Source organism: Macaca thibetana, chromosome 18 (assembly GCF_024542745.1).
Source record: "Macaca thibetana thibetana isolate TM-01 chromosome 18, ASM2454274v1, whole genome shotgun sequence".
NCBI classification, from domain to species: Eukaryota; Metazoa; Chordata; class Mammalia; order Primates; family Cercopithecidae; genus Macaca; species Macaca thibetana.
The window spans coordinates 18989718-19005951 of record NC_065595.1 but is presented as its reverse complement, the minus strand read 5'-3'; the positions used below and the strand labels follow the sequence as shown (position 1 = coordinate 19005951).

Sequence of the window (16234 nt, the reverse complement as noted above, 5' to 3'; positions counted from 1 at the left end):
GTCATTTAAGGACTTCTCTACACTGGTTATTCTAGGTAGCCATTCATGTAATCTTTTTTCAAGGTTTTTAGCTTCTTTGCGATGGGTTCGAACTTCCTCCTTTAACTCGGAGAAGTTTGATTATCTGAAGCCTTCTTCTCTCAACTCGTCAAAGTCATTCTCCATCCAGCTTTTTTCTGTTGCTGGCGAGAAGCTGCGTTCCTTTGGAGCAGGAGAGGCACTCTGATTTTTAGAATTTTCAGCCTTTCTGCTCTATTTTTCTCCATCTTTGTGGTTTTATCTACCTTTGGGCTTTGATGATGGTGATGTACAGATGGCATTTTGGTGTGGATGTCCTTTCTGTTTGTTAGTTTTCCTTCTAACAGTCAGGACTCTCAGCTGCAGGTCTGTTGAAGTTTGCTGGAGGTCCACTCCAGATCCTGTTTGCCTGGATATCAGCAGAACAGCGAATATTGCTGAACACCAATTACTGCTGCCTGATTGTTCCTCTGGAAGCTTCGACTCAGAAGGGTACCCGGCCGCATGAACATCTATGAAGAAATCCTCGATAAAATACTGGCAAACCGAATCCAGCAGCACATCAAAAAGCTTATCCACCATGATCAAGTTGGCTTCATCCCTGGGATACAAGGCTGGTTCAACATACGCAAATCAATAAACGTAATCCAGCATATAAACAGAACCAAACACAAAAACCACGATTATCTCAATAGATGCAGAAAAGGCCTTCGACAAAATTCAACAGCCCTTCATGCTAAAAACTCTCAATAAATTCGGTATTTATGGAATGTATCTCAAAATAATAAGAGCTATTTATGACAAACCCACAGCCAATATCATACTGAATGGGCAAAAACTGGAAACATTCCCTTTAAAAACTGGCACAAGACAGGGATGCCCTCTGTCACCACTCCTATTCAACATAGTGTTGGAGGTTCTTACCAGGGCAATCAGGCAGGAGAAAGAAATAAATGGAATTCAATTAGGAAAAGAGGAAGTCAAATTGTCCCTGTTTGCAGATGACATGATTGTACATTTAGAAAACCCCATCGTCTCAGCCCAAAATCTCCTTAAGCTGATATGCAACTTCAGCAAAGTCTCAGGATACAAAATCCATGGCAAACATCGCAAGCATTCTTATATACCGATAATAGACAAACAGACAGCCAAATCATGAGTGAACTCCCACTTACAATTGCTTCAAGGAGAATAAAATACCTAGGAATCCAACTTACAGAGGATGTGAAGGACCTCTTCAAGGAGAACTACAAATCACTGCTCAACAAAATAAAAGAGGATACAAACAAATGGAAGAACATTACATGCTCTTGGATAGGAAGAATCAATATCATGAAAATGGCCATACTGTCCAAGGTAATTTATAGATTCAATGTCATCCCCATCAAGCTACCAATGACTTTCTTCACAGAATTGGAAAAAACTGCTTTAAAGTTCATATGGAACCAAAAAAGAGCCCGCATCTCCAAGACAATCCTAAGCCAAAAGAACAAAGCTGGAGGCATCACACTACCTGACTTCAAACTATACTACAAGGCTATAGTAACCAAAACAACATGGTACTAGTACCAAAACAGAGATATAGACCAATGGAACAGAACAGAGCCCTCAGAAATAATACCACATATCTACAACCATCTGATCTTTGACAAACTTGACAAAAACAAGAAACGGGTAAGGATTTCCTATTTAATAAATGGTGCTGCGAAATGTAGAAAGCTGAAACTGGATTCCGTCCTTATACCTTATACAAAAATTACTTCAAGATAGATTAAAGACTTAGATGTTAGACCTAAAACCATAAAAACCCTAGAAGAAAACCTAGGCAATACCATTCAGGACACAGGCATGGGCAAGGACTTCATGTCTCAAACACCAAAAGCAAGGGCAACAAAAGCCAAAATTGACAAATGGGATCTAAGTAAACTAAAGAGCTTCTGCACAGCAAAAGAAACTACCATCAGAGTGAACAGGCAACCTACAGAATGGGAGAAAATTTTTGCAATCTACTCATCTGACAAAGGGCTAATATCCAGAATCTACAAAGAACTCAAACAAATTTGCAAGAAAAGAACAAACAACCCCATCAAAAAGTAGGCAAAGTATATGAACAGACACTTCTCAAAAGAAGACATTCATACAGCCAACAGACACATGAAAAAATGCTCATCATCACTGGCCATCAGAGAAATGCAAATCAAAACCACAATGAGATACCATCTCACACCAGTTAGAATGGCAATCATTCAAAAGTCAGAAAACAACAGGTGCTGGAGAGGATGTGGAGAAATAGGAACACTTTTACACTGTTGGTGGGACTATAAATACTAGTTCAACCTTGTGGAAGACAGTGTGGTGATTCCGCAAAGATCTAGAACTAGAAATACCATTTGACCCAGCCATCCCATTACTGGGTATATACCCAAAGGATTATAAATCATGCTGCTATAAAGACATATGCACACATATGTTTATTGCAGCACTACTCACAATAGCAAAGACTTGGAACCAACCCGAATGCCCATCAATGATAGACTGGATTAAGAAAATGTGGCACATTTACACCATGGAATACTATGCAGCCATTAAAAAGGATGAGTTCACGTCCTTTGTAGGGACATGGATGATGCTGGAAACCATCATTCTGAGCAAACCATCACAAGGACAAAAAACCAAACACTGCATGTTCTCACTCACAGGTGGGAATTGAACAATGAGAACACTTGGACACAGGGTGTGGAACAGCACACACTGGGGCCTACCGTGGGGTAGGGGGAGGGGGAGCAATAGCATTAGGAGAAATACCTAACATAAATGACGAGTTAATGGGTGCAGCACACCAACATGGCACATGTATACATATGTAACAAACCTACACGTTGTGAGCATGTACCCTAGAACTTAAAGTATATATAAAAAAACAAAACAAAACAAAAAACAAAGTTGCCTGGGCCATGTAAACTTCATTCACTCAAACTAATTTTGCCTCCAATTAGTTTAGATGTACCTCTCTAATAAAAATGATGCACTGCTTACTAAATACTCTGTTGCCCCGTCTTTTGCATTTTATGAATTTATTCTCTTTATAGAGATGTCAGCTTTTTCTAGTTGATTGAGAATTAGCAATATCCTAAAGTGAAGACAAGCGGCAGTCAAGCAAAGCATTCATGCCACCTTTGCTGAAGGAACACAGTTTTCCTCGAGGTCCTCACCTCATTTTTGATGCTTCTTTCTTACTCCCTGCCTTTCTGGTGTCCTCTGTGCACTTCCTGTCTGCCCTGGGACGTGTATTCCTGCAGTTCTCTAATTCCCAAACTCAGCACTCCCTTCTGTCTGCTCAATCCCCAAACTCTTGCTCTGCAGCGGAGCGATCTTGGTCAGGTATGAGGAGAAAATGAATCACATTAGAGTAATTTGCTCTAAGCAATGATCGATTTGAAGGTGAAAATGGGTACTTTCATGAAAAGAGAGAAAGAGAGCTTGTTAACTCAAATATACTTCCACTAAATAAAAAATATGTACGTTTGTTAAATGGAGAGGCTGTGAGTGAGAGCCTCGTGTACTCTCAAGTAGAAGCATCTCTATTTTCATTACCCGTTCCCATGTGTCCATCACAACACACACACTCCACATCAGGAGTTAGGATATATCATCATTCTGTTTCTAAAATACTGTTTTCTTGGTAGAACGACCGTCTGCTGCTAGCTTTTCTTTTTCACAGCTGCATTTTATTAGTGGGAAGAACACCCACCCCCCCCCTTTTTTTTTTAAGAAAGTACTATCAAACATTTGGCCATGTTAATCTTCCATCTGTAAGACACACTTTACTTGGATTATCAGCAGGGTATGTGTCCTCTCTGAATTTGTTTTCCAGGGAATGGGAATTTATTCAAGTAAATTAATTTGCAAACAGATACAGCCATTGCTGGATGAATGGATTTTCGCTTGGCACTTTGAGGTGGAGCTCTGCGGGTATCTGGGCTATTGGCACTCACTGATGTCCTTAGATTGTCTGCCAGACCCATTCCTATAATGCTGTAAGAAAATGTATGTGACAATTTTACAGTTCAGAACACAGCTCAGCCATCTAGCTTCCAGCTCTACTGTTTATTTGAATGAATCCTGTAAGCTCTTTTTAGAAGATATTCATACATGTGGCCATTTAGTTGCTTTTTCTTTTTTGACTTGTTAATATATTACTTTCACCACATCCATTCCTTGCTTTAAGTATTTTGAGCGTTCTTCCACATTTAAAACAAACCCTCTTGAAGTTTAACAATACACAAAAATTCACTTACAGTTGGCCATTTCTGGAAATTCTTCAAACTTGAAAAATTCAGAAAATATAATACCCCGTTGCTCCAAATGTAATAGTGTCTGTCAACAGGCTTTCTGCAGGCAAGTGATGTGTTTAAATAAATGGAAAGATACATTGGTCGGTCACTGAAAAAAACAAATGAATATAAGGCTTAGTGCGAGTGATTTGCTTTGTTTGTAATTGTATCTTTAGTAAATTTCACCAAAGGGACAGGAGGCAATATTAACAAATGCATTTTTCATCCATCTGTATAGAGAATTTTGAGAGATAATGAGAAGTCTCAGCCTTCCACTATGAAGGTGTAAATTGTTCTCTTTCACAAAATTTTCCATCCAGTCAACAGTATTGTTGATATCTTGAGTATTGACTGTCCTCACACACTCAGATGTGGGATAACACTGATCATGATTAGTTCACGTAGAGATGCAATGATAAATCCTCAGCCTAAACAGTCCTCAGTGCACATAACAGAAGGCTGAAAATAAGGGATGTGGTTACCGTCTCATGAAACCGATTTTACAAGCATCGGTTTACATGTTTGGCCTTAGGTACTTAACTGTTCTGGGTCTCAGTTTCACCATCTACAAAAGGTCAAAAACAAATAAACTTGAGGTTTTAATTTTGCGGTGCAGAGCTTCTCTGTAATCATTGATTTTTATTTCAGCCTCTTGTGAGGTGTTCTCTTAAAAATTCTAAATTAAAATTTAAGTTTGATAATTAATTCACCATTGTTTTATTTTCCCAGAGTAAATGTACGTGCGTCTCTCTCGTATATCAAAGGTCTACAGGAGGTAGATTTCAGCAAAACAATGTTCTTCCACTAGGCCTTGCATAGTCTGGGAAGAGACCATCTTTGTGCAAAGACCCAGAGAAGTTCCTAGAGGGAAAGAAGAGAGGCAGACATTCCTGAGTAATTAGAATAAGTGGAAAAATCATGCGAGCCAAGCTCAACACCGAAAGGCCCACTCACAGCAGAAGGCAACTGTGCTTCCCTACGAGCTACAAAGCCTGTTAGAGATTTTTCAGGCAGGAGGAAAACAAATTGTAAGGAAAGGAAATGGTTTATTCTGGTTTTCCATCTGCCGGACTCCTGAACACGGGGAAGAAAAATCATTCAGAGGAAAATGTTAGGTTCTAAGTAGAAATAGCGTTGATTCTGCTCTGCCTTTTTGCCTACGTGTAATTTTCCTGCATTCTTTAAGAATATGTGTATTCTCGCCTCTTGTTATAGCTTATATAAAAACAGCAGGGAGCTTAGAATTTGAACAGAGTTGCTAGTTTGCGACTTACAAGGCTGACTAGGTCTCAGCTGCCTATAAAATAGCTGAGTGGCCTCAGTGACCACTCGCCACCCTCTTCTTACTGGTTGGTTCTCACATAATATATTCCAAATGGCCCCTCATGGGGGAAAAGATAAAGGAGGGTATAAATCAATATGACCAGCAACTCTTTTGAATAGTCACAGCTTCTGCAATACTTAATGTCCCCATCCTCATGGGACAGCAGCTATTTAGATTCCTTTTAAAGGAAAAGCTATATACCTCGCCACAAAATGGATTGGATAGTCAATAACCAGATGATTTGTCTTTGTTTACCTTAGTCATGTTATATTCCTTTCCCAATTGAGAATTATCCTTAGTATTCTAAATTATTATTCTTTGGTTATTAAATTTTAAAAATATAAGGATAAGTTTTTGTTACTCTATAAACAATGTGTGTAGGGGGTGTTAATCTACTGACTTCTATTTTATTTTTAAAAATCTTCATTTGTGCTTTCTTAGTTCTTAACACCATTTGAAAAATGACTGTTAACATTGACCTTGGAAAATGTGTAGATACCCAGAAAGAAATAAGCCCCAAATTTTCCCACATTGGGCACAGAATTAGAACTCCAGTGAGCAGGTAAGCTCTACAACTATGCTGTCCAACTCACTAACTACTCACCACATGATACTATTTAGATTTAACTCATAAAAATTAAATAAAATAAAAAATTAATTCCTCAGCTGCCCTAGCTACATTGCAATTGTTTAGTAGCCATATGTGTGGTTAGTGGCTACTGCCCTGCACCAACAGACAGAGAACATTTTCCTCACTGCAGGAATGTCTATGCAGCTCGAGTTTCTGTGTGTAACAATGCCTAGAGAGGTTTTTAAACCAAGTCTAGCAGAGGTTGATAAAATATTCTGAAGAAAACTGCTGACACCACTCTGTGCAATATAATCAATGTATTACTTATTTTGCAGGTATTCCTTGTTTTTGAGCAAAATCACCTTATACAGTGATATCATCTCATTACCTTTCATGGGTTGAATTATTTTTATATGTCTGTAGGTTAGTAAGTTTTTATGTAGCTTTTCCTGCCAGCCAACAATTTATTTGTATGAGGTTGCCCTCTGTATCTATAGTGGTTTAAGAAATTACTGAAGTCTTCTACTAATTTTTACTCCAATTTTTTATTTCAAATAGTGGAAAAATGAAAATGGCAATACTCATCCAAAGATGTGCAGGTCTCGTAATTGTAATTTGACTAGGACAAGAGGGATGTTAGATGTACCCAAAGTGGTAAACCTTTAGCTCAAACTGAATTTTATTCAGGACAGAATGATATAATTAAATGTGCTTAAAGTAGCAAGGATTGGCCAGGCGTGGTGGCTCATGCTTGTAATCCTAGCACTTTGGGAGGCCGAGGCAGACAGATTGTCTGAGTTCAGGAGTTCGAGACCAGCCTGGGCAACACAGTGAAACCCCATCTCTATTAGAATACAAAAAACTAGCCAGGCATGGCGGCATGTGCCTGTAGTCCCAGCTACTCTGGAGGCTGAGGCAGGAGAATTGCTTGAATCTAGGAGACGGAGGTTGCAGTGAGCTAAGATCACGCCACTGCACTCCAGCCTGACAGAGCGAGACTCCATCTCCAAAAAAAAAGGAGCAAGCATTTAGCTTCAGTTGAATGGTAAGTCAAGACAGGACAAGCTCAGTGGCATAACACAGTAAAATCCGAGATCCTAGCAGTGACTCTGAGACCCAGTTTCGCCTACCTGTGTCACCGCACCTGTCAATGCGTGACCATCACTGCCTGGATAAGGAAGCTAGAGGACCTCTTGGCTTCCATCTCTTTGAAGCACATCTCATTATTCATAACTCAGCCACATGTCCACCAAACTATAAGCAAGGAAACCTGAAAGTCTAGTTTTTCTTACCAGTTGTGAAGAGGAAATGTGTATGACGATATATCTTATTGTTTCTGCCACAGTGTGCCCATACAGAAATCCCACTGTATTTGATTTCCCACATATAGAACACCCTCAACCCCTCCCTAAGTGAGACAACTCAGCTAGTCACTGCATCCAGCTGAGAGTCTGGGATGTCAGAATAGTGTATATAAACCGCCACATGATCTATAAATAGCTCTTGTTTACATGACAATCTTTGGGTTAAAAATGGAAGAGTTTGGTTCCCTGCACATTCTCCCAGTGTAAAATATTGGAGCAAGGACAGAATGCATCCAAAGGAGAATAATGTGGGCACAAAGCAGTCACTGCTTCATGGCAATGTTTAGATCCCTCTGGAAGAATCTGTGAAGTCTCCACTCCCCCATGCAGGGGAGAGGTGAGGTTCCTTACCTCAGCCCTGCCTCTGCTGTCAGGAGGAACATCCTCGTTCATTGTGCTTAGTGGCTCTTGGGTCATATTCTGGGGAGCTCTTCCCTATTCATTATCCTCCTTGGCAATATCTGTAGTCCAGGGGTCAGAAACATGCTCTAATTGAAGGCATTTCACAGCCCTAGAAGTCTGTCTTGTATTCAGGGAGGGTTGGAGGCCCATTGGTTGTTTTAAGTGTTGGACAAAGGTCTTATTGGTATAGGCTCATGAGTTATTTCTCAATATAATTTTCTCAATAACTTCATGGGTTACTAATCCATTTGTCTTCAGCCAACTCCATGTACTAATATCTACCATCAAAAAACTTTTTCAGCATAATTCCCAATGTATGATGACTACCTTGATGCTTCATAAAACAATGAGAGGGACAATCGCATCCTTATTCTGAGCTCCCTGAGTCACTTGATCCAGCTGAGAAGCTCTATTCAATCTTTGTTATGCAAAATCCTTTTTAAAATCTCTAGAAGCAGTTTATTTTTTCAAGTTTTCAAGGCCCTGAATCTTAGGATGCTACCCATCTTTTCATGTCTGCTTGCAAACTAGATAATTCTTTCCTGGGCTCATCTTTTTCTTAAAATACATTGCCAATTCGACTAACACTTGCAAGTATATACTACTACAGTTCTGCTTTCCAGCCTCTTCCCCTAGAGCTACAAGCTGAGAACGTGCAAAGTCTATCTTTCAAGATGTAGCAGATGATAGTATTTTTAAAATATTTTGCATAACATGGGCCACTATTTTTTCAGCCTCTGAAATCAGTTTCTTTACTGCTTGTAAGCAAGTGAAAAATATTTCAGGTCACTGCTATAGCAGTACCTCACTTTCAGTACCAAAGACTCAGTCAGGTTTTGATCAAGTTCACAGAAACCTTTCTAGAAATTACAGGTAGGAATAGTTCTAATACAACATTGGAAAGCTAGAGAAATAAATATTAGTAGGGCACTTGCAGCAAATCCTTATGTCACTTAGAAAGTTGCCACCAACTGTGAATTCATTCTTGACAGATCTGAGGTGGAACCTAACCCCAGGACCTGCCTTGCCTCATGACACCTGCTCTCTGCTGGGACATCCCTCCTCCCTTCAATGCCCTTATTGCAGATTACAGATGGATCGCAATCCATTTGTTTTCATTAGTTCTGGCAAGGCTGCTTGATGCGGCAGTTCTGTTTTTGTTTTCATTTTACTTTATTAATTTCATGTTTGACTATAGGTACAATGTTACCTCGCAAATCTTTAGAACTTATTCATCATTTAAATAAAAGCTATGCTCGTTGATTAGTAACTCCCCATTTCCCTCTCCCCCAGCCCCTGGCAATTACCATTTCATGATTTGATATTATAAATTTGACTATTTTAGACACTTCATGTAAGAGGAATTATGCAGTATTTGTCATTCTGTTAGGGGTTTATTTCACTTAGCATGATATCCTCAAAGTTCATCTATGTTGTGGCAAATGGCAGAATGTCCTTTATGGAGGCAGAATAATAATTCATTATCTATAAATACATATACCACATTTTCTTTATCCATTCATCTGTCGATGGACACTTAGTTTGCTTCCACATTTGGCCACTGTGAATAGTGCTGCAATGATCATGCCGTGCTAATACCTCTTTGAGATCCTGATTTCCATTTTTTTGGATAACTACCCAGAAATCGGATTGGTTAGCACTCGGATAGGAATGCGTCTCTGTCTTTTAACCAGACCTCTCTCTCTCTCTCTCTCTCTTTCTCTCATCATCATCTTCTGTCAGTTGTATTTATTCTGCAATGTCAACATTCTTCTAAACTGGTAACTGCTCCTTGTCCTGAGAAGGGACCCTCCCATTTAATCAACACAATGGCATGTCCTCTAGGCAATAGTAGAGGGTATATTGCTCATGGTCAATATTATACAAGTTACAATTTCAGAAATAGGTAGATGAGAAAGAATAAGTCCACTAACTTGATGACACCAAGAAATTGTAAATTCAACAAAATGAATTATTTTATTCATAGTCAATGTGACTTCTGCTGGATAGTGGCTGTTTGAAGTTCACAGTCGTATTATCTCTAGAAAGACTAGCACTATCTAGGGATGAAGGACTCATTGATAGAATAGAGAGAGAGAGAGAGCTTATGACCTAGTCCTTCCTCTATTCCAACCCTTCAATGCCTTTCATAGACAATTCAGCCAGAGTAAAATATAACAGGGATCTTCTCATAAAAAGTATTTTAAGATGGCAGACAGTAGTATTCTACCAAGTAACTACACACGATCTTTGCCTCCCATAGCCTGGAAAAGTAACAAAATACCCAGTCTTTATTCCTACTGGCTTCACCACAGTGGAGGTTTTAGACGGTGTGGCTATTTAAAATTCAATTGTATTTCAATAACAGGTCTTTGTCATTTCATACTATACAAAGCTATAGATCTTTCTACCTGTTAAGAGAAAAACAGGAAGCATCATAGTCATTTTATAGGCAACCAAAATTTTACTAGAGAAATAAAAGATACGGAATGCACAATGAAGCATCACTGAGAGACCCCCTAGTGATATCTGACAACCTTCCAGAAGACAGAAGGGACCTTATCCAAGACAGAACTGAAAACTAGTGAACAGGCATGCTGCTCTGCCACAATAACTGTTCGAGCCTCCCAGAAATAAATCTGAATTAACACATAATTGTTGTTTTCTGGCTAGTTTTTTTTTTTTCTAGAAATAAATATGTGAAAGGGCTTTAGTTATTACATGTCTACTTTTGAAAAACACACTAATAATCCGCCCTTTCAAAATGCAAATCCAATGTTTAAGCATGAAAATGAGAAAAGGAAGAGAACTATATAAGGGATTCCAAAGAACGAAGGACACGGTGAAAATGAATGAGCTTTCCCTTTTATCCTATTCTACAATATGAGAGCAGAGAGACACTCAATGAAATTAGTAGGCAGTAAATTTAGACCTAATAATAGGTAATACTTCATTAACTGGGTATATGGACTTCTCTGCAGTAAGAGGTCATGAAATGAGAACAGTAGCTGGATTTTTTTAAAAGACTGGATCATTTTGCATCTATTAATAACTTTCTGAGTTTGGCAAGCCAAGATAATGAGAAAGGTAATCTTATCACTTGCATGAGGATACATATCAGTTGCTTCAGTCAGCATTAGAAGAAACTACTTCTCTCTTTATGAAACACCTGAAATTGACTTTATATATATATATACATATAAAATATATATTATAATTATGGGTGTATAAATATACACACACACACATATATATTACAGTGTATAAATACACACACACATATATATATTACAGGTGTATAAATATACACACATATACATTACAGGTGTATAAATACACACACACACCCCCCTATATATTTTCCTCTGAACTCCTGAATTTTAAGTCATTACCGAAGAGAATATTCTGGATCCAATGAATCTATACTCAAATGTTTAAAGCACATTATAGGAGTCCAAAAACTTGAGACTTAATTGTAAATGATGTAAAATATACTTTTATTAAATTGTCTAAAATATCAATGGGATATTTTTTCATTCATCATCTGTCTTCCACAATAGTGAATAGAGCAGTGGGGTAACAGCTGGGAAATTTGAAAAAGTCATTCAGCTAAAATCCCAGAGATACAGTGAGGCTCCTCCACAGCACGTCTGTGAACAAGTGGGGGGACAATAATTGCTCTTTAGAAATATTTTATATAAATGCCAATCAGACAGGCAGTCGAAAATATTTTCTGAACATCCACTTACTCCTTGAACACTGTCCATGGGTGGAAGAGTTGCCTTGATAAACCAAGTAGCACAAGTCCTATCCTCAGGAAGCATTCAACATAAGGAGGAAGACAGATACTTTTTAAACACCCAAAACACAGTGTTTGTGTTATTCTACTCTTAGAAAAGTGATTGAATAATTCAGACATTGTTGTTAACTCAGTCCTCTCTGCAACTGTGAGAGGGAAAATTATTGTGATCACCCTGTCTCCACCAGAACCTGAGTTCATCACATTAAATATCAGGAAAAACACTATCCTTAGGTTGTTTCTGTATCTTGGCTATCGTGAATAATGCTGCAATGAACATGGCAGTGCATGTAGCTCGCTTAGATACTGATTTTATTTCCTTCCAATATATACCCAGAAGTAGTATTGCTGGATCATGTGAACACATAAAGAAAATGTGGTATATCTATAAAATGGAATGTGATTCAGCCACAAAAAAGGAGGAATTCCTGCCATTTGAGACAACGTGCATGAACCTAGAGATTATGTTAACTGAAATAAGTCACACACAGAAAGACAAACACTGTATGCTTTTATATGTGGAATCTAAAGAAGTTGAACTCACAGAAGCAAAGAGTAGAATGGTGAATGACAGGGAATGTGGGGTGGGAGAAATGAGGAAACTGTCAATGAATACAAACTTTTGGTTATAAGAGGAATAAGTTATGGGGATCTAATGCATAGCTTGGTGGCTATAGTAAATAATGCTGTACTGTATAATTGAAATGTGCTAAGACAGTAGATCTGTCCAATACACACACACACACACACACACACACACACACACACACACACACACACACACACACACACGTCACATCAGTGAAGTGATGGATGTGTGGATGTGTTAGTTTGTGAGGATCATTTTATAAGGTACCTATATATCAAATTATCACATTGCACACCTTGTATGTATACAATGTCCATTTCTCAACTATGCCTCAATAAAGTTGGGGGAAAAATACTGGATATAAAGAAAATATTTTCACCTAGAAAGTTACATACTTCAAAATATTTCCAGAAGTAGGCATATACCTGTGTTGATAATTACGTAGTGTCCTGTCCTGCTGCATAGGGAGAAAGCAGTGAAATGGTTTGTGTGACTACATCCTAAATCCATTATTTTTATTTGGTCATTAAACAGGTAAACAATTATATTGAAGCTTAATAAGGACCAAGGTAGGGGATGAAGCTAGGTTGCAAAAATAGAGTGGTGATAGATACATTGTTGAAAGGTTTATACACCAATCTGCAGGGTTTGGAATTTATCCTATAGGTAACAAGTACTATGGAAGGATTACAGCTGGGCAATGGTATTATTAAATACACATTCTGAAAGTATCACAGTGGTGGTAGTGTAGATCTATTCAAGAGGGGAGATGGAAAGATTTGTTTAAAACCTATTTCAGTATCTAGAAAAAAAATGACAAGGATATAAAATATAGTACTTTCAATGAAAGAATAAAAAGAAAGACAATGTCTTCAAGAGACACCTGAGAAATGGCATCTGCAAAATGTTATAACTAAATGACTATGGGGAGGGGGTTATAAATAAGTTTTTAGAGCAACTCCAAGAGATCAGATAATGCCATGATTTGAAACATGAAAAGGGTTCTCTAACATGTCTGTATGTCAAAAGTCACCAGTAAAGTTGCCCTGACCTACTCCTAGATGTCATGAAATAGCAGGACTTGGGTGAAAGCCAGGTATTTGACTTTTTTCCACGCCTCAAAGGGGAAACTGCTGGGGATCCGGGGCTGAGAAGCAATGAGATAGGGAATAGAGGACAACCTGCTGATATGGCTGGCGAAGGAGAAAGATAATCTTTTTGAACAGAATGCAATTTAGTTACTTGTGGAAATGAAAGCCCAAGAGAAACTGGGTCTCTTCTATGTTATGTGTCTAGCCTAGAGACTGTCACACAAGGGGATCCCATAACAGTTTGTTTTATTAAATAGGCGAATTGATCATCAGTAGACCAAAAACAACAACAACAACAACAACAACACAGGAATCGATTTTAAAGTAGAGAATACGCTGAGACATAACATGTTGTATTAGTTCATTCTCATGCTGCTAATAAAGACGTACCTGAGACTGAGTAATTTATAAACGAAAGAGGTTTAATAGACTCACAGTTCCACATGGCTGGGGAGGCCTCACAGTCATGGGGGAAGACAAAGGAGGAGCAAAGGGACGTCTTACATGGTGGCAGGCAAGAGAGCATGTGCAGGGGAACCCTTTATAAAACCATCAGATTTTGTGAGACTTATTCACTAACAAGAGAACAGCATGGAAAAAACCAACCCCCATGATTCAGTAACTTCCCACCAGGTCCCTCCAACAACACGTGGGGATTATTATAATTCAAGGTGAGATTTGGGTGGGGACACAGAGCCAAACCATATTGCATGTCATGGTAGAAAGAGGATGGGCCTTGCAAACAGAAGGGGTTGGCACACAGCCAGTGAGTGGCAAATTCTACTTTTGCCACTCACTGACTGTGTGGCTTGGAACAAGTTACAGCCTCTTTAATATTCAGTTTTCTCAACTTTCAAATATAGAGAATATTGTTGCATTTTCAATGCTCCAAAAGAAGTAAACTAATACATGTGTAAATGTAATAATAAATATATAAATTACCTAGAATTGAGTATGGACTCAATAAATGATAATTATTGATGCATTATGTCACTTAGTTGTTAAATTATTGATACAATATTTATAAATATCAATATACTAGTCATTATTCTTATGGAGTTTAAAGTGGTTGAGATCTAGGAAAGATTTGTAAGTCAAAGAAGAATTGAGTATGGACTCAAAAACTGATAATTATTGATGTCTTATGTCACTTAGTTGTTAAATTATTGATACAATATTTATAAATATCAATATACTAGTCATCATTCTTATGGACTTTAAAGTGGTTGAGATCTTCTAGGAAAGATTTGTAAGTCAAAGAAGAACAAGAACAGAAGCCTGAGGTACATGAACAATTAAAGGGCAGATAGGAAAAGCAAATAAAAAACAATTGGTGATAAGAGAGGAGATGAGAGGGGAACCAAGATAGGTTTTAGAAAGCAAAGATGAACCAATAATGTCAAATAGAAGGGAGGAGCCAAGTGGGCAGTAGCTGAAAAATGACCATTGTAATTGGCATAGAATTGGTCACTCATCACTTTAGCAACAAGTTACATTGTAGTGATCAGCTGAATTTAGAAGTACATACTAGTTGAAGAAGTACAGATGTGGGTATAGGCTACTCTTTAAAAAACTTTAGTGTTCAATGTACATATATATGTGTGTGTCTATACATATAGTATATATATGTGTATATGTGTGTGTGTATATATGTGTGTGTGTGTATATATATGTATACTCTCTCTATATATATATAGAGAGAGAGAGAGAGAGAGAGAGTAGTTGCTAGGGAGAGTCAGAGCCAAGGACACACTGCTAGGTCTTGTGGACAAAAAAATATTGTTGGGTTTTCCAAGGCTGAGCCACAAATTTCCATTCCAGCACCTGAACACTGACTGCCACATATTATTTCTAGTAGATAGTGTTCTTGAGTGGGTGAATGAGTATGATATTCTGGTTAGAGAAAGAGGGTAAATGGAAAAGCATTATAGGATTAGGAAGAATCTTTGCAACAAAGTGTAGTCCAAGATCTTGGACAGAAGAAGAGGGAATATAAAGGTGGAAGCAGCTCCAGTTTCATCTCTTACTATCACTTTTGTTTGGTTTTGGGCTACTAGCGAGTTTGCTTGCCAGGGACCTTGGCACTAAAGTAAACCCGTATTACCATGATAGACTATGGAAAAACAAAAAGACAAAATAAACTCTTTTATATTGACTTATATTGGAATCTGATTGTTGATCTTTCGACTCTTCCACCTTGTTACCTCCTGCATGCTCACTGACAGATTAATTTCCAGATTTTGGGTCTACAGCTCCAGAAGGAAGGTTGTGAGCTTTCAGTCTTCCTGTGTTCATAGTTATTAATACTAAAGCCTAGATACTATAAAACCAAAACAATAAATGCCACATTCCCAGTACTCTCAATTCAGAAAAAAGCCATCAAGACCACAGGTAATGTCAACAAATGCAGAGCATCTAGCTGGTATCTTGTCACATTTCTAAACCTGGGAGATTTAGCTGTCCTCTGGCTACACACGAACACAGTAAGCCTATATACAGATGGATAAAACAGCCTCCTGAAGACATTTTTGTAATGTAAACCAAAAATTAAAAAGTCAGATTTAACATACATACAAACTTGCTCCATACTCTTCAAACCACTGACCCCTTTGCTGCAACTGAGGGCTTCTGCCGCAGAGCTTCCCCTGTCCCTGCCTTCCCAGATGCTCACCTCATCTAGAACCATCTGCTCCATTACAATTGGTCTTTTTGATTTTTCCATGGACTCAGGGTGTTTATGCA

At 38.2% G+C, this 16234-nt stretch overlaps 1 long non-coding RNA gene across 2 annotated transcripts in view; it reads right to left on the bottom strand.

Moving 5' to 3' along the window:
- The window catches only part of LOC126941391 (uncharacterized), a 174119-nt gene that overhangs the window by 52011 nt on the left and 105874 nt on the right, over nucleotides 1-16234 (bottom strand). For both annotated transcript variants that reach the window (XR_007721287.1, XR_007721288.1), the window contains exon 7: nucleotides 4317-4461. This is a non-coding gene — a long non-coding RNA (uncharacterized LOC126941391). The remainder of the gene's footprint in view (nucleotides 1-4316; nucleotides 4462-16234) is intronic.